The sequence below is a fragment of the Spea bombifrons genome, chromosome 10 (genome assembly GCF_027358695.1).
Source record: "Spea bombifrons isolate aSpeBom1 chromosome 10, aSpeBom1.2.pri, whole genome shotgun sequence".
NCBI lineage: Eukaryota > Metazoa > Chordata > Amphibia > Anura > Pelobatidae > Spea > Spea bombifrons.
The window spans coordinates 27,731,045-27,749,788 of NC_071096.1; the positions used below are offsets into that span (position 1 = coordinate 27,731,045).

General features: G+C 47.0%; 1 pseudogene; it reads left to right on the top strand.

The window, feature by feature from the left end:
• Positions 1–1,578: 1,578 nt before the first annotated feature.
• LOC128468007 (alanine--tRNA ligase, cytoplasmic-like) lies at positions 1,579–5,623 on the top strand (annotated as a pseudogene).
• The last annotated feature ends 13,121 nt before the right edge of the window (positions 5,624–18,744 follow it).

Consider the following 18,744-nt stretch of genomic DNA (forward strand, 5'->3'; position numbering starts at 1 on the left):
TTGTCTTGTAAACAAACCACTCACCGGCCCTCCGTGTCCTTACTGTAACAGTTCAGCCGGCGTCCAAACAATCCCTCCATGGGGTAGATTTTGGGGTAATAATCCAGACCCCAGAGCTCCGCCGATCTGCAACCAATATTATATTCCAGGGCCTTGGCCTGCTGCTTGATTGAGCAGATAATTCCCCAATTCACCCCAAACAGGCTTTTCGGGGGGGGAAGAAAGTTGACAGCAGCCCCCCACACAAACTTGTGGGGTCTTTTGGGTTTCCATTTCTTAATAGAAAGAGTGGATTAAGCGGCAACATCAAAGCAGCTCTTTGGAAATCACTGAACAGCCCAGCAGTCCTGACCCAGGTGGATCAATCAGGGCCGCCCTCTACCTGCAAGATCCACCTCCATTCCTACCAGGAGATCCTGACAGCCTGCGGGGGTCAGACCTCGCAGTAACAATACGTGAATAAACCGTGATATTCATCGGAGGACAGCTACAGGAGCTGTAACAGGGCACCTACAGCATGGAGGGGGGCAATAATAATCATTATTATGTGAACGATGTATAACGGGGCAATATCTGCACTTTATGCTATAAGATTGGACTATAGTATGTGCTATATAAGGTTTCAGACATGGCGTCTGTTCATCCTCACCCCAGCCTCAGGGGGCACCGGGAAAATTATTATTATCGCCGCGGCCCAGCGAGCGAATTAAACCCCAGAACATGGACACAGACTCTGCACAAAGAGTAAACAGCGCTATTGTTAAAGACATATAAGCAAGCGGCAAACATCTCAGATGCTACAACAGCATAAAACACAGGGTTTAACCCTTTCGGCCCAGTTTGTATTTAAAAAAAAAAAAAACTATCCGTATTTGCTCGATTATGAGACGAGTTTTTTTCCAGAGCAAATGCTATGAAAAACAACCCTCGTCTTAAAATCGGGGTCGTCTTATAATCAGACCTCAAATAGGTCTGACTATGAGACTAAGATCCAGAACCCCCGCAGCGATGCAGGGGACCTGGATCCTCCTGTGTTATGCCCCCCAACTTACCGTTGCTTCTGAGTCCCCGGTGCTTAGTCCGGGCAGCGTGTAGAGCTCTACGTGATTTGCGTAGATAACTTCCGCTGCAGCGGAATATAGTGCTATATAGAGGATGACATTGGGTAATGCACATTTTTGTGCCCTAATCTTGTTGCTGCTTGACCAGGGAAACCTTAAACATTTTAATGGAATTATTAACCTGATTTTTTTTTATATTTGCATGCGTGTACATTGTTTATGGGGTTAATTATAGTGGTATAGATCTGATTTAAATCTCTTAAGGGATCTCTCTCTCTTCGGAGTCCAACACCAGTCATACAACCTCTAAAAATGCACTAAACTTTCTAAATATTACCGGATTATAGGGGCCGATAAGTGAAGGCTTTGTCATAAATAAAACATATGTACATATGTATCAATGTTACACATTTCTGCAATATACAAAGTGGAAAGGAGACGGTTCTTTTGGGGGCTGCTTTGTTGATGTGGAAAAATATTGATATTGCAAATATTTATTTCAAAGAGCGTCCCGACCATGCAAGCAGTGAGATTGTGAACCCGTCTTTACCCGTATTCCAGATAGCTTTATTCTACAGTTTGGAGAATGTGGGAAAAATAATTATATTTGTCAGAAACGGAGAAATTCCATTGAATGCAGTGGGTTTTGCAGAGGTCCGCACGTTGCTGAATGCTTTTTGTTTCTGTGTTTTAAGTGTCGGGTTAACGCTGACAGCCCTCTGTCCTTCTTCTAGTCGAGGCGCCGTCCTGTGATGAGCAATCAGACAGCCACCCACATTCTGAACTTTGCTCCGTGCTCCGTCCTCGGGGAGGCCGATCAGAGGGGCTCCTTAGTTGCCCCCGACAGACTAGGATTTGACTTCACAGCTAAGGGTGCGATGAGCACCCAGGAGATCCGCAAAACGGATGTCACGTCCTTCCCAGGCTGCGGAGCTGCATATCTCGCTCTTGTTTCAATTTCCCTGTTTTGCTTTAATCCATTCCTGGATTTCTTTTTGCTCTGTTCTGATCTCCCATTCCTTGATTCTGCTTCAGCTCTTTGCTTTTGCTTTGTGTCCTTTATAAGGTGCGCCCCTCCAGTGTGTTCTGTTAGTTTCAGCCTGCAGCTTAAAGGTATGTCACAGTGCTACATGTTTGGGTTACATGTTTGGGTTACATGTTTGGGTTACATGTTTGTTTGGGTTACATGTTTGGGTTACATGTTTGTTTGGGTTACATGTTTGTTTTGTATCTTTGTCAGCAGGGATTAGAGTTAGGACCCACCGTCATTGGAGTACTTTGGCGTAGTGGTGGGCTAAGCATACTATTGCCATAAGATGTGACGGAATCTCCAATAGTTATCATACAGTCCTAGGCTAGTTTCTGTATTTATGTGTGTCCAGGGGCGGGCTGGGCAGGGGGGGGGCAATTGCCACCCAGGCTGCCCGAAATCTAATCTAAACGGTTGCTGGGTGCTGATGTCGTCGGCCGACGCTACTTTAATACTTTTTTTTTAAAATTTAATATGGCAAGCCGGATTGGCTGTTAAATGAAAAAAAAAAACGGTATTAAAGCAGCGCCGGCCGGCAGCATCAGCACCCAGCGGCTGTATGCGATGGCCGCCAAGTGATGGGAGCGGCGTGAGGGGTGAAAGCTCCGCCCCCTCGCACTCACCTTTCACCCCTCACGCTGCTCCCATCACTACGTGGCCATCAGATTGTTGGAAATCGAATCTAAACGGCCGCTGGGTGCTGATGCTGCCGGCCGGCGCTGCTTTAATACTTTATTTATTTTTAATATGGCAAGCCAATAAATAAAAAGATTAAAGTAGCTCCGGCCGGTGGCATCAGCGGCCGTTTGGATAAGTTTTCCAGCGGTCTGATGGCCGCATAGTGATGGGAGCAGCGTGAGGGGTGAAAGCTGAGTGTGAGGGGGTGGAGCCACTTCACTTGACTTGCCCCCCAGGTTATAGGCTGTCAGCCCTCCCCTGTGTGTCTGTCCTGTATCCCCGGCAGCGGGGTGTCCTGTCTTGTTCCCTGTTTTGCCCTGTGTTATGTTTATTTTGTCTGGTTATGTTTATTCCTTGTCTTGTTCCCTGTTGTGCCCTGTGTTATGTATATCTTGTCTGGTTCTGTTTCGTGCTTGGTCTCCCTGTCCCTTGCTTGTTATGTGTCTGCTATATTTCTCTGCTTAGCTTCCACACTCCCAGCCTGCAGCATCCCGCACATGAGTCTTGTGTGATGTCTCATGCCTGTTCCAGGGTGCCTGCAGGATTTGACTTTGTTCTGGACTACATCCGCTGCTATATCAGGGCGCTGGTGTTTGGCTGCACATCCCTAGGTGCTCAACACCTGGGTGAGGGTGGTCGCCCTGCAACTAGGCCCTGTCCAACTCCACTACTGCACTGTGACTCCTGCACACAATCTTTGGGCGCGCTGGGTCCTTTCAGTTAGCCGTATGGACCCGGTCCGTGACCGAGGAGATAGCAAACCAGTTAATTCGGGAGAACAAGGTGAGCACACGGCCCTCTCCTGCCCTGGCCTGCGAGCCCATCTACCCTTTGCGGTCACTGTTCTGTGCGTTTGCGTGCAGGTTGTGTACTCCTTGGACTGCCCGCTTGCCGAGGCCAAAGCTATCCAGGGCCTGCATGCCGTGTTTGACGAGACGTATCCTGACCCTGTACGTGTCGTGTCGGTGGGAATCCCTGTGGAGACTCTGATTGCCGACCCTTCTGGTCCTGCCGGTTCTGTGACATCGGTGGAGTTCTGCGGAGGAACGTGAGTAACGGCCCTGAGCCCCCGATATATATTTATATTACTCCTGTAGCGAGCCCGTACCTCTCCGCTGCCGCTGCCCTTAAACCTTTCGTGGTGCAGAATTCCGGCCACGCCAGTACGTTTGTCATCGTCACAGAAGAGGCCATTGCCAAAGGGATCCGTAGGATTGTGGCTGTCACAGGGGGCGAGGCGGTAAAGGTGAGTATTTTGGGAGCGTGTCGGTAAGACGCACGCTACAGGAGCCCCGCTACGATCGCTCTGGGAATGGCTACCCGCTAACCCCGATCCTGTATCGCAGGCTGTGCGCAAACAGGAGGCTCTGAAGACTGCGCTCTCCACATTGGTGGGCAAAGTGAAACAGCAGACTTCCCCCAGATAGAAATAGCAGATCTCAGCGAGGTACGGGCGCGGGGGGATGTACCGGTGATGGGCCGGTGTGTGCTCTGGTTAACGGGGGGCTTCTTCACTGCTGCTCTTCTTTCAGACTCTGGCCACAGCCGTCATCTCTCAGTGGCAAAAGGATGAGCTCGGAGAGCAGCTAAAAACCTTGAAGAAAGCCATGGACTATCTGGACCGTGCCAGCAAAGCCGATATTCAGAAACGGTTAAGTGGGGGGGGCAGTGATGTCACAGAATTTTCTGGTTTTATATATGTATACAGGGTTTACGCTGCGGCTTTTGTTTTTATTACACATACGTGGTAAATTCACAGACCTAATATTTTTTTGTGCTTGTGTTTGATTTTGTCAGGTTTTGGGAGAAGACCAAACAGCTGATTGAAAACAACCCCAACCAGCCTCTGCTTGTCCTAGAGATGGAGAGTGGAGCTTCTGCCAAGGTACTGCGCAGACACGAGCCACTGCGGGGCTGCTTGATTGGAAGGGTCACCCCGAGCGTGGCCGCAGCACCAGTCTCCAGAGCTGCCTCGCAGCACTTTGCATGTCAAGTTTCATCTCCAAGACGTATTCTGATCTATCGCTCTTCTTTTTTTTTTTGTGAACGAATCCCTGAAGTCTCAGTCGCCAAACACTGCAGCGATTATCTTTACTGTAGATAACGATGCCGGGAAGATTACGTGTTTGTGTCAGGTGCCTCAGGTAATAGGCTCATCTCTTTGAATTCTCATCTCTTTTCCGAGTTCTACTATAAGGCATTTATTAGACTATGGGCTTGCCAAGCAGCGAGCTTTCTGGGGCTTCTTTAACGTGCGTTGTGTCGATTTGCAGGAAGCGGCAGATAAGGGTCTCAAGGCCAGCGAATGGGTGCAGCAGGTATGTGAATTGATGGATGGAAAAGGTGGAGGGAAGGACACGTCTGCGCAGGCCACGGGAGAGAATGTAGGCTGTCTCTCCGAGGTGCTGAGGCTGGCTGAAGACTTTGCTAAACTTAAACTGTCTATGAAGAACTGAATGTCAGATGCTCATCTCCACATCAACCCCACTCACCACCTCCAGTAATATACAGCAGGGGTTCCGTCCAGCAGTGAAGGGGTTGGTTCCGTGGATCTCTTGTTTCACGCATGGTAGTCAAATGCTGCTTTGGCAGACCGGTTTCTTCCAATACATGGAGTGTGACTACTTCCACTGGTTTACACCAGATTACACGCGTCTCTGCAAATGTGACGGATACATTGAGCCGAATCCATCCCTCCTATTGGGACATTGCAAAAATCAGCCCCATCCCCGCTCTGACCCGGCTCCCTCTGTTAAAATCTGTACCGCCGTCGCTGTTCGGGCTCAGTGCTAACATTCTATGTATTGTATGTTGTAGAAAATCATTCATGTAAAATAAAAATCATGCAACGTCACGGTGTCTTCTGTGTTACTGAGTGCATGTTCACGTGGGACTCCTTAATAAAGAGGTACTCTGAGAATCTGAGTAACAGCAGGGGTGATCCTGAGCTTAACTCTGCTACCTCTGCATCCAGCTGCAGGAAACCTCGCTAGAGAAGTGACCTTTCTCCATGGCAGGTAATCTGGGCAGGGCTCTCCACCAAATGTATGGGTTTGTCTCAGTCTGTCATTTCTAGTCTTGTCAGACCCCTTGAATATATGCATTGTAAGAAACGCTGCATACAGTGTTTGCGCTATATAAATACAAGATGATGATAATCATATAAACCGACATCAGGACCCTTCATGTCACCTGCAGTGGAGTTTATTGCATTTGTTGCAGATGCATTTCATTAACCAGCAGCTTCTCTCTGTGCAATGATTATCCATCCCCACCACAGGGCAGCAATGAACCTATGATATGTATACATATACATATATACATATATGGAGTCTGATTTACCCCATGATGTTATTGATTCCATATTCAGTATGCTGCATGAAGAACACACTCACTATTTCTTTTACCAGCTGCTTCTCTCGGTGCAATGATCATCCATCCCCACCAGAGGGCAGCACTGCCCAAATATATCATTTAATTGTGTCATGAAAATGCTGACCCCTGCTGGTCACTGGTGTGCATGACGGTTCCATTAACAATATTAAATTGAAATTTGTTATACTTTGGCGCCGTCCTGTGGACATACTATGTAATTACATGTCAGGTTAAATGGTATGAAGTTAGGATTTGTTATCCTTTGGCATCATCATGTACTGTATTACACCATATACTGCATGACAACCTATGAATACATATATATTTAATGGAGTCTGATTTACCCTGTGATGTTATTGTTTCCATAATCTGTATGCTGCATGAAGAACACACTCACTATTTCTTTTACCAGAATCTTCTCTCGGTGCAATAATCATCCATCTCCACCAGAGGGCAGCAAGGCCCAAATACCGTATTTGCTCGATTATAAGACGAGGTTTTTTTCAGAGCAAATGCTCTGAAAAATACCCCTCGTCTTATAATTGAGGTCGTCTTCTAATCAGACCTCAAAATGTCCGCTGGGGCCATGCTACTTACCGGGCTTTGGTCGCGAGCAGCAGGAGAACAAGAAGCTAGCAGCGTGTCACATAACTCTGCCTCCCCCAACCTTCCTCTGGGGGCGGGGCCAGAGAAGTTGCACGCACAGCCGGGCCCCTGCAGAAGTCTTCGAGTGAGAGATCTGCAGTTCAGGTAAGGGGGTGGGGGAGGGTTTTTGTGATTAATGTGTGAAGTATGTGGTTAATGGAATGAATGAGTATTTAAATGTTTGTGAATGAGTGTGTGTTAGTATGGATGTGTAAGGGTGGTGGTGGTGGTAGCATGGCGTACTCACACTCCTATCATCCTCAGGTTCCAGCATGTACTGGCTGCCTTGGCTTGATAGGAGTGTGATTGCTGTTAGCAGTTATATACCTCCAGAAATGCCTTTTAACCCCCTATATGCCACTCTGCCCCATGATATGCCTTTTAACCCCCTATATGCCACTCTGGCATATAGGGGATTAAAAGGCAAATCATGGGGCAGAGTGGCATATAGGAGGGTATAAGACATTTCTGGAGGCAGAGTGGCATATAGAGGGTTAAAAGGCACATCATGGGGCAGAGTGGCAAATAGGGGGTATAAGGCATTTCTGGGGGCAGAGTGGCATCCCTGGTGGCAGATGTGCATAACTGGGGGGGGCAGGTTGGCAAATAAAAGGAAATAAAAAAAATATATTTTTCTCAATCATAGCTTTTATTAAATATGAAAATATTGTTTACATGAATTAATATTTACTAGTTAAACTTTTTTTCCTATAGGGTAGTCTTATATTCAGGCTTTTTGTTTTTTTTCCTAAATTAATATTTAGATTTTGGGGGGTCGTCTTAGAATCAGGGTCGTCTTATAATCGAGCAAATACGGTATATCATATATAACTGTCATGAAAATGCTGACCCCTGCTGGTCACTGGTACGCATGACGGTTCCATTAACAATATTAAGTTGGAATTTGTTATACTTTTGTGCCGTCGTACTACGTAACTCTGCGTCCCGCCTCAGGAGCTCTCCCACTCGGCGTCCCGCCTCAGGAGCTCTCACACTCGGCGTCCCTCCTCAGGAGCTCTCACACTCCGCGACCCTCCTCATGAGCTCTCACACTCGGCGACCCTCCTCGCACTCTCCGCGTCCCCTCAGCGCAAACACTCTGAGTCTCCATACTCACACTCTGCATCCTCTCTCGCCCACGTTCTGCGTCCTCACACTCTGCATCCCCTCTCGCCAGCACTCTTCGGCCCCTCAAGCTCACACTCAACATTCCTTCTCGCTCACACTCTACATCCCCTATTGCCCGCAGTGTGCATCTTCAAACTCTGTCTACTCTTGCCCACACTCTGTGCCCCCTCACATTTTGCGCCACCTCACACACTGCGCTCAATCTGTTTCCCCCCTCTCGCGTGCACACAGACACTTACTCTGCGTCCCCTCTCTCTCACGCACGCACAGACACTCACTCTGCGTCCTCTCCCCCTCGCGCGCACACACACACCCTGCATCTCCACACTCTGCAGCCCCTCTCGCCTTAAGTCCTTAAGTCCAGACGGTTTCTTATAATGTTGTTCCGATCAGAGTATATCATGGAGGTCCCTGCATTGCCCCTAAATCAGACTCTGTTTCAAGAACACACCCCTCTGATCACATGACCGATTATATGACACCATCCCCAAGAATTGGGTCCCATCTTTGATGTGCCAATAAGTTATGGTGGGGTAAAGGTGATGGACAGGGCCGGCCTTAGGGGTGTGCGACCTGTGCGACCGCACAGGGCGCCATGGTTGCAGGGGCGCCTGACCGGGACTTAGATTAAAGCATCGTTTTTTTTTTGTTGTTTTTTTTTAAACTTTATTTAACATCATTGATGTTAAATAAAGTTTAAAAAAAAAAAAAACGATGCTTTAATCTAAGTCCCGGTCAGGGGCGCCGAGCGGTTGCTCGTGAAGTTCTCGGCAACCGCTCGGCGCCCCTTACTCTCCATGACTCCGTCGCGGTGCCAGCATCTCGTGTTGAGCGCCGGACTATACCGGAGCTCAACATGAAATGCCGGCAGAGCGAGAAGACGGATGCCTCCCGCTCTTACCGCAGGACTCCGGCAACAAGGTAAGTGGGGGGGGGGGTAGTTTGAAGGGGCAGAGGGGAGGGGTAGTTTGAAGGGGTAGAGGGGAGGGGTAGTTTGAGGGGGGGTAGTTTAAAGGGGCAGAGAGGGGCGTGTAGTTTGAAGGGGCAGAGAGGGGGGGTAGTGAGGGGGGGCGCCAGAGGAGTAGTCCGCACAGGGCGCCACAACGCCTAAGGCCGGCTCTGGTGATGGAAACCCCTCCACTTAAGAGAAGAATGAAATTCCTATAACTCGGGGTCCTTGTCTGTTAGGCCATGAATCACCACAGGGGTCCCCTGGGAAGATGACACCTCTAGCCAGAACAGATACAGAGGGCATGCACAAAGAAACACATTTACACCCTCTAAAAACGTTAAAAAAAAAAAACACCGGAAGTTTGTCTTCTGCAGTCACAGGGTGAGAACGCCACCACATCCCTCAGTATTGTTACAAGGAAGAAACATCTGCAAGACAATTAAGATTATTGCTGCAACCCTTTAAAGACATCCAGTCCCTTCATCTAATCACGAGTGTCTTCTCTAGGATGAACGTAGGCGCGCTCATCTGTGTGTAGAGTAGGAAAGGAACGCGGGACAATCTTCTCGGGACGTTACAGTAACAGAAGATGAGGCACAGTGTAGCTTTCTTGTCTTCTCGCTGCGTGTGCGGAGGCAAATTGCAGATCGCCTGCATTTTCTGCAGTGCTGCAGAATAGGTTGCTACAGCATTATGATAATATACCGTCACAGGTGCCAACGCGTCAATGCCATTGGTCTACAACATTGGGATGTCATAAGATATTCTTATCCTGTATTAACCGTTTGGGTTCCCGTGAAATAAAGCATTTTGCCCTCTATTGGTTAATCACGGTCCATCCAGTCTTCACCGATAATTCTCTGAGCAGAGAGGTCATGTATAAGATTGTGGCGGACGGTGACAGAGGCTTGCGATCTTGGTCTGTAGCTGGATTTATTGGCTATTGCTGGTGTCATCCAATTGAATGAAAGGAACTGTAGCCCGTCTGGTCAAGGAGAACTTGAGAGGTCATAAAAATAAGACAATTGTAAAGATTCAGCTATAATAAAATGCAGCACGAGTAATGAGGACGTTGATACATTATTACACAAAGTGTTACATCCCTAACACATTCCAGCATCTATTATTATTATTATTATTATTATTATTACTATTATTATTTTTATTAATAATATTATTACTATTAGTATTGTTATATTTTATGATTATTATTATTAGTATTGCTATTATTGTTATTAATAATATTATTACTATTGTTATCGATACAATAATTTCTTTGAAAAAATGTTGCATCATTGAATATGTTGGTTGACAATGAACCCCATTGATTTCCCGGTGCCCCCTGAGGCTGGGGTGAGGATTAACAGACGCCATGTCTGAAACTTTGTATAACACATACTATAGTCCAATCTTATAGCATAAAGTGCAGATATTGCCCCGTTATACATCGTTCACATAATAATGATTATTATTGCCCCTCTCCATGCTGTAGGTGCCCTGTTACAGCTCCTGTAGCTGTCCTCCGATGAATATCACGGTTTATTCACGTATTGTTACTGCGAGGTCTGCCCCCCGCAGGCTGTCAGGATCTCCTGGTAGGAATGGAGGTGGATCTTGCAGGTAGAGGGCGGCCCTGATTGATCCACCTGAGTCAGGACTGCTGGGCTGTTCAGTGATTTCCAAAGAGCTGCTTTGATGTTGCCTCTTAATCCATTCTTTCTATTAGGAAATGGAAACCCAAAAGACCCCACAAGTTTGTGTGGGGGGCTGCTGTCAACTTTCTGCACCCCCAAGAAAAGCCTGTTTGGGGGGAATTGGGGAATTATCTGCTCAATCAAGCAGCAGGCCAAGGCCCTGGAATATAATATTGGTTGCAGATCGGCGGAGCTCTGGGGTCTGGATTATTACATCAAAATCTACCCCATGGAGGGATTGTTTGGACTCCGGCTGAACTGTTACAGTAAGGACACGGAGGGCCGGTGAGTGGCTTGTTTATAAGACAAGCATGTGGTTTTATTTATCAATAAATTGTTTTGTTTTTTTAAAATACAAACTGGGCCGAAAGGGTTAAACCCTGTGTTTTATGCTGTTGTGATGCAGCATCTGAGATGTTTGCCGCTTGCTTATATGTCTTTAACGATACGATTGTGTTTGCCTTGCGATGGGCCGCACGCCGCTGTGGCACACAGAGGGTTAATATTGTAGCGCGGTTTACTCTTTGTGCAGAGTTTATGTCCATGTTCTGGGGTTTGATTCGCTCGCTGGGCCGCGGCGTGCCGGTTACCCTCTCATGTGTGTAAAGCTGATCGTTCCAAGTTCTTGGTGCTGAGACGTTGTGTATATTGTGTATATAAGTAATAATAATAATAGTAATAACGCCGTCTGCCATTTTTGTTTGCTATGTGTTATTTAAAGCCTCCCGCACGCCCCTAGATGCCCCTCGGTTCTCTGCCGTGTTCTGGACGTTCCGTGTTTAATTGCCCGGATAATTCTGACTTCGTGCAACAAATGTGATATTAATGGCTGTGAGTAGTTGGCTCGGCTACGCGTTACTTTCACTGGATTTGGCTCTTTGTATCGTAACTTTATACCTGCAGATCTGTGTCTTTATATTATAACTTTATATCTGCAGATCTGTGTCTTTATATTATAGCTTTGTATCTGCAGATCTGTGTCTTTATATTATAGCTTTGTATCTGCAGATCTGTATAATAATGCGCCGATACTGGATGCAAGAAATCCGCATTGGAATGTTGATAAATTGAGTAATTGGAGGGAAAGGGACCGGGGAGGAAAAACTGGGAGCGTACAAGGGGTCCGCCTGCCCGCGTACCCGCTGCCATTGCGCCCCTGCCCGCGTACCCGCTGCCATTGCACGCATGCCTGCCGACCCGCTGCCCCTGTGCGCCTGCCAACCCGCTGCCCCTGCGCGCCAACTCGCTACCCGCGGACCCGCTGCCCCTGCGCGCCTACCAGCGGACCCGCTGCCCCTGTGCGCCTACCCGCTGCCCCGCCTGCCCGCGGACCCGCTGCGCGCCTGCCCGCTGCGCGCCTGCCCGCGGACCCGCTGCGCGCCTGCCCTCGGACCCGCTGCCCCTGCGCGCCCGCTGCCCCTGCGCGCCTGCCCGCGGACCCGCGGTCCCCCTGCCCGCAGGGCCACTGTGATGGTTTACACAAACCAGACAACCCCTACAGCTGCTGCAGATCTTCTTTGGAAGCTAAGATGTTGATGGCGGCAGTGGACTACAAGTCGGGTTTCTCAGGATCTGCAGCAGTTATGAGCTTTACAAAGAGGATGGTTGATGACGGACAGTTCTGCTTGAGTTTGCATGAGCTCTGAGGTCTTTATGGATACCCCACGTTGACCTCTCCGAGTGGGATTGTAGATTTCATTGCCGTAGATATCATCGGATCTATTTGCACGCGGAGGAAAGATGAGGGTTATCTAAAGCCTGATTTGTGGTCTAAAACCTGGCAGCCAATCTCAATGTGTAGCCCATTCGGAGAGGTAATAAACTGTAATGCCCCTCAATAAATAGTACTTGAGAATAACTCCCCGGGTTATCATACACCAAAGACTGCATCGTACAAATGGCATCGTAAGCGGCTTCCGGCTCTACGAGTCATTACGTTTGCCACACATTATTTAGCCGAACCCTCACAGATCTTGCTAAGCTCCTATAGAAGCAGATGGGCTATGTCACTCTTCCTCGGAATCTCTCACACTGACAGTTTTAAGAGCCGTTCTCCAGATCTTTCCTTTGATAATTTTAATGGAAAAAATGTTGTGTCCAGTAGGTTTCTGCGTAGAAATATCTGCTGATGTTTCCAAAGGTTCCTATAATACATTGTAATACATTGCAGTTCATCAGGTCTCTCCCAACGAAGGCTCGAGAGTTTGTCCCAATCCATAAATGAAAGGCGACTGCATAGACTTCATTCTATAACTTCTTTGCCAGGGCCGGTGAGAAGACCTATAGGTTTGGTGTTGGCCGAGCCTCGGGGTAGGAGGTAGCACTGAATGGGTCTCTTGGCAGCGTTTCTCTGTTTTCCAGATACAGAACGTTTGTATCGGAGGAAGCGGCTCCCAACACCCTGGTTGCCACCGTACATGCCTTTGATCCAGATGGAGATCATGTGACTTACAGCATTTCGGAAGGAAATAAAGAAAGGAGCTTTATTATTGATTCCGAGAAAGGTACGTAGAGCTATATTTTGTATACATCTATAACTAACCCCCCCCCCAATGCCACCGATGCTTTTTACAGAGACCTGACACTTTCTCGCATATTCTGCTACATAAAGAAGAAAATTAGTCATCGAGATAAAATCGAGTTCCTCACCAGAATTCCGTCACAGTAACTATAACTTGAAGTTCCTAAATAGTTGAGTAGGGGGTATCACTTACCCTGGGTTAAGGATTTGTAACAACGGGACTGATTTATCCTCAAACCATTTAACAGGAATAATCCGTCTTGGTTCTAACCTGCTTCCAAAGCATCATGGAGCCGAGTATGTTCTGTATGTGACTGCCACAGATGACAACGCTTCGGGGGGTCCTCACAGCCTCACCAGCACGACTACGGTCGTCATGAGAGTCGATGACGTCAACCAGAACAAGCCCGTCTTCCATCAGGTACCTCATACATTAACTCCAGAAAACCGCTTAGGAGAATAATCCCTTACTCAACGCCAACGAACTAAAGCCGCGTTAGAACTGTCCTTGGCTCCAAGATGTAGCCAGATCCTAAAAGAAATGTGTGGATTTAACGTTATTTCCAGTGTGCCCAGTACCGTCACCACGCCATAGTCCTGGAGAACCAGCCCCCGTTTGTGCTGCAGGGGGAGGGGAAAGACGCAGACGTTGGCGTCAACGGTCAAGTGAAGCGCAGGATCGTTCATCGTGAGGGCTCTCTTCCTGCATTCAGCATCCATCCGGACACAGGTGCCACCGCCTCCTATACCTTAAAGCCCTTTTAACATTGTATGGAGAGACGGGCTGCGGCACGGAGACCGAGGACACACTTTCCTCCCGGTGTATTTGTGTTCACGGTTTTTAATATGCTTTTTGCTGGATTGGTGTATACGCTTCTACCCTTCTACCCCAGGGTCAACAGAGGTGACATCATGGAGCTTCATTTGATTCTGTTAAAACCAGTGGGTCAGATAGGCTCGGCGATGCAGGTTTTAACCATGGTTGTAGGTCATGTTAATCAGCCAAGCTTTTTTTCTCAAAAGCTTATGAGAAAATGTTCTTCACGTGTTATAGCAGGAATTGCCAGTCACATCGCCTCCGTGCTTTCTTTAACACGTTTCCCACGCAGGAGTCCTGACAACCCCTCAGAGCTTTGATCGGGAGAAGCAGAAAGAGTTCCCCGTCACCATCAAAGCCACAGACCAGGCGGCCGAGCCTCTCATAGGGCTGTGCCAGATCAACATACAGATCCAGGACCAAAATGACAACGACCCCAGCTTTGTGAACAACCACTACAAATGTAATTGAGCCTCCGTGGGTAGAGTATGAGATGTCTACAAGCACCAAGTCCCCATCATGTTCCTCTGTCCTCTTCTAATTATAGCTTTAAGTGGAATTCAGCGTTAGAGTCTTCCTAGATCTGCTGGTCCACAAGAGCTTGGCCAGCACGCCCATGGGGTATTTGGGACCCCAGTGGACAACATAGAATTCAAATGTTTTCATTCTTGTCCCAGATTTCCTGAGAGAAGATGCTGCCGTGGGAACCAGCTTCCTCCGCGTTGCGGCCCGTGATGACGATTATGGCGTGAATGGAACGATCACGTACTCTGTGTCTGGAGAGGAACCAGTGGCCTTCAGCATTAACACCTCTACGGGTGACTTTATGTTCGCCAGCCAATATCTCGGGTAACGTAGCAAGCGTTTACATGCCGTGTTTAGAGAACCAACTTACATTTCAACAAGTGATAGTACTCTTAAATGAAAATATCGCGGGGTCACCTTCTGACCCCAGACCCCTTTATACAATATGACTTATAGTAGGATTGTAAGCCGCTATATATATAATGCAATAATAAGATATGGCGCACTTGTATCTCTCTTTTGTTCCTAATATTAAGTAACCGGTTTAATGTACATATTGCAAAACTACAATGTATCTCTTATGACAGCGAGTAGCTTTGTGTTTGGATATTTCAACTTTATGCTTTGCAAACACAGCTGGTGGCTTTTTAAGTGGGGACGTAACGGGGCTTTTTGGATAGTTTTAAGGCATTGCCAAGCTGTCATGTTTGCTTTTTCTGAAATCAAAAGTCTCTACGGCCAGACGATGACATCTGGACACTGATTGGAAGGCCCCCGTGTGAGTCCCCGAGGTTACCGCTAAATGAGACTCTCCATTGCAGAATGCCAGCTGTTTGCTGGGAATCGTCCACTGTCTTTTAATTTTTACGTGCCTCTGGTTAGCTCTGTAATTGGAAATCGGTTGGGCGATAGAATGAAAAACCCTCTAGGACAAGTACCATACAACTAATTAACACTTTGAGTACCAGAGTATGTGAGTGGTGCATGAAACTCCTCAACCATCTGTCACTCACAGCTTTTAAATCAATTGGGAGAGCAATTTTGGGTTTGTTTTTTTTGTCGGGGAGGTTGCTGAATGGAGAAGGTTTAAGTGAATGTAATTAATTTTTTTGTCTTAACCTTTTTTTTCCCATCAGAAATCATTAATAACACTAGAGGTCACGGCCGCGGACGGAGGAAATAGAAGCACACATGTGGAAGTAGCCGTTCGAATCACAGATGCTCAGAATCAGCCTCCGGTCTGGGAAAAAGAAAGGTATGACCTGGTGATTCCGAAAATACCATGAGAGATACGCCTGTTGTGGTATGACGTGACCTCTGACCTGGAAACCAGTGGAATTTTTCCACCCGTCGGTGGGAACTGTACAATGCTTCCAGCCATTGGTTGGGCACCTTACAATGCTTCCAGCCATTGGTAGGAGTCATAGAAGGATTCCGCCCATTGGTGTATGATCTCATTTGAAGATGGATTTTTCCCTCATGCCCGGCTACCAGGGATCATACCCATCTAGACATCTGCTTCCCGTTAGGCCTGATATGAAGCTAGTGAGAGGGAACGGGGTATGGAGACATCACCTATAAGGAGCCTTAATCACCCTTCTAATGTCTGTCATTTCCGAGTAGACTTCCTGCTGTTGAGGGCTTCTTTTTACTGTAATTTACTGTTAATTACACAATGTTCTGCCATTCCTACAGACCGTTAAAGCTTCCTCACTGCTGGGAGACCCTCGTGTGACGTACAATTTAGAGGAAGGATTGGTCCCGGAGACTAACATGCCCGTTCGTTTCTACCTGACGGTAAATCGAGAAGAAGGCTCTGCCTCCGTTCTTGTAGCTGAACCTTTAGATCATGAAACAACCAGGACTTTTATCCTGAGGATCCAAGCTCAGACCGTTGCTGCTGTGCCATTGGCTGCCTGTTATTTTTACAGCCCTCGGGAACCTAGACCGTGAAGAGACAGATACTTTCTTTCTTCTTATTGAAGTTGAAGATGGCGGAGGAATGAGTTCCACCGGTACGGCAACTATTCATGTTCTAGATATAAACGATCACGCACCGGTGTTCACTCAGGATACGTGGCATGCTACCGTCTGGGAGACAAGTGAAATCAACACTAACGTCCTTCAGGTGGTGGCAGTAGATGAAGATGACGGAGAAAACGCTTTATTGTCATTTAGCATCGTTGGAGGAGACCCAGGCCACGCATTCACTATTGAAAGCAACCAAAAGGAGAAACTTAATAAGAAGCTGGATTATGAGATCCCTGAGGAACGGAGATTTAACCCTACCATCGAGGTCCGGGACTGTGATTTTTCTTCAGTTTCTCACTGCCTGATCAAGTTACAGGACTGCAATGACCACGCTCCGGTTTTCATTCCATCTGTTTTGCAAGTGCCCCCTTTCTTGGAAAATATAACCGTGGGCTCTACTGTTACGCATGTCACAGCTTCTGACGCCGACTCCTAATTAAATGGACAGTTTGCTTATGGCATTCACGCGGAGTCTGATGTCTTCGGTCAGTTTTATGTTGACCAAAGTGGGGCTGTCAAAGTGGTGAAAGCCCTAGACCGGGAGGTGACTTCCCAATACCTCCTGGTCATTGTAGCTTCAGACAGGGGTATCAAAGTTCAAACAGGAAGCGCAACTGTCATTCTAGACCTTCTGGATGTTAACGACAACGGGCCAGCATTGGCTGCTCTGTACAAACCTATTGTTTGGGAAAACATTGTAAGTGAGTAGCCTCAATAGTCTCTTCTCTGCTGTTGTGACCAGTATTGTAGCTATTAATTATATCTTTACGTTCTCTGTCCCAGATGCGTTATTTTACATGTTTTGGCTCCAAGTCTTTAATAACCCTTCCTATCCCCCCCCGAACATCAGTTTGGTTATACGTACGTTCTCTTGATAAAGAGGCAGGAATAATGTTTGTTTTTAAATTGATTATAGAGACCCACGGCGAATGGTGGCTGTAAGATAAAGGTCGTTCTAGACACTTCATTTTTTGCTAGAAGATTTATAAATATGAATTTTATATTTGTACATAAAATGAATGAATAATTTAAGCATATGAGAGATTTTTTTTACATTTTTTAAGTAGGCTAATGACATGTAAAATATAAGAGTTGATATTTATTAGATCGCTTTAAATCTGCACAATGAGTTTACATCCAAAAATCCATCCTGGCAAACGCCGCCAAGTGAAAGTGAGCAGCAACAGTGAACGAATGATCTTTAGCCAACGTTAATGGCTGTCAGTTATTTTCATTCCGCGGTTAACTGAGCTAAACAGGAGGGACGTATTGGAAATTAGTCCTCGTTAATTCTCCGGCAGGGCATGCTGATCGTATCGTGTACAGTTCCTGACAGCAGAATGTAGGACAAATGATTAAAAATACAGATGGGCACGAATGCAGACACACTTATGAATGTCTTACCATTTTTTCTTGTTTAAAACAGCCGGGTGGTCATCAGCAGAGATTGGGAAGGTCGCTGTGCTGGATGAAGATGAATGGGATACAAAACACTATTCCGCCGTCTCTCAAATACCCAGGTGAGTTCCATTGCTCGAATAACACACGCATTTCATGGTCATTAATGTACTTCACTATTGACACGCAATGGGTTATAGGTTGACCATGTCGGCCGGTGGCTGACCAGTTGCTTAAAGAGGTCTAAGAGAAGTTCACGGATATTTATTCATCAATCCAGAGGTAAATTGGAATACTCTATGTCACGACAAGCGTTTGAGATGTCAGACTTTGATCATTCAGGTGGATCACTGCTAAGGTAGGACGATCTTTAGTGGCGGTCTCTAAGGTGTATGAAGGAACTGGATGACAAGTCTGGTGTATGAAGGATTGAGCAGATGTGTCTGGTGTATGAGGGAGATAGATGTGTCTGATAAATGACGGAGTGAGAGGACATGTTGTATAAGAGAGGAAGTAGACGTGTCTGGTGTATAAGAGAGGGAGAAGACGTGTCTGGTGTATGAGGGAGAGAAAAGATGTGTTTGGTGTATGAGGGAGAGAGAAGACGTGTCTGGTGTATGACGGAGCAAGAAGACGTGTCTGCTGTATGAGGGAGAGAGATGATGTGTCTGGTGTATGAGGAAGGGAGAAGACATCTCTGGTGTATGAGGGAATGGGATGACATGTCTGGTGTATGACGGAGCAAGAAGACATGTCTAGTGTATGAGGCAGAGAGAAGACAAGTCTGGTGTATGAGGGAACGGGATGACACGTCTGGTGTATGAGGGAGTGGGATGACGTGTTGTATGAGAGAGGGAGAAGGGATGTCTGGTGTATGAGGGAGGGGGGA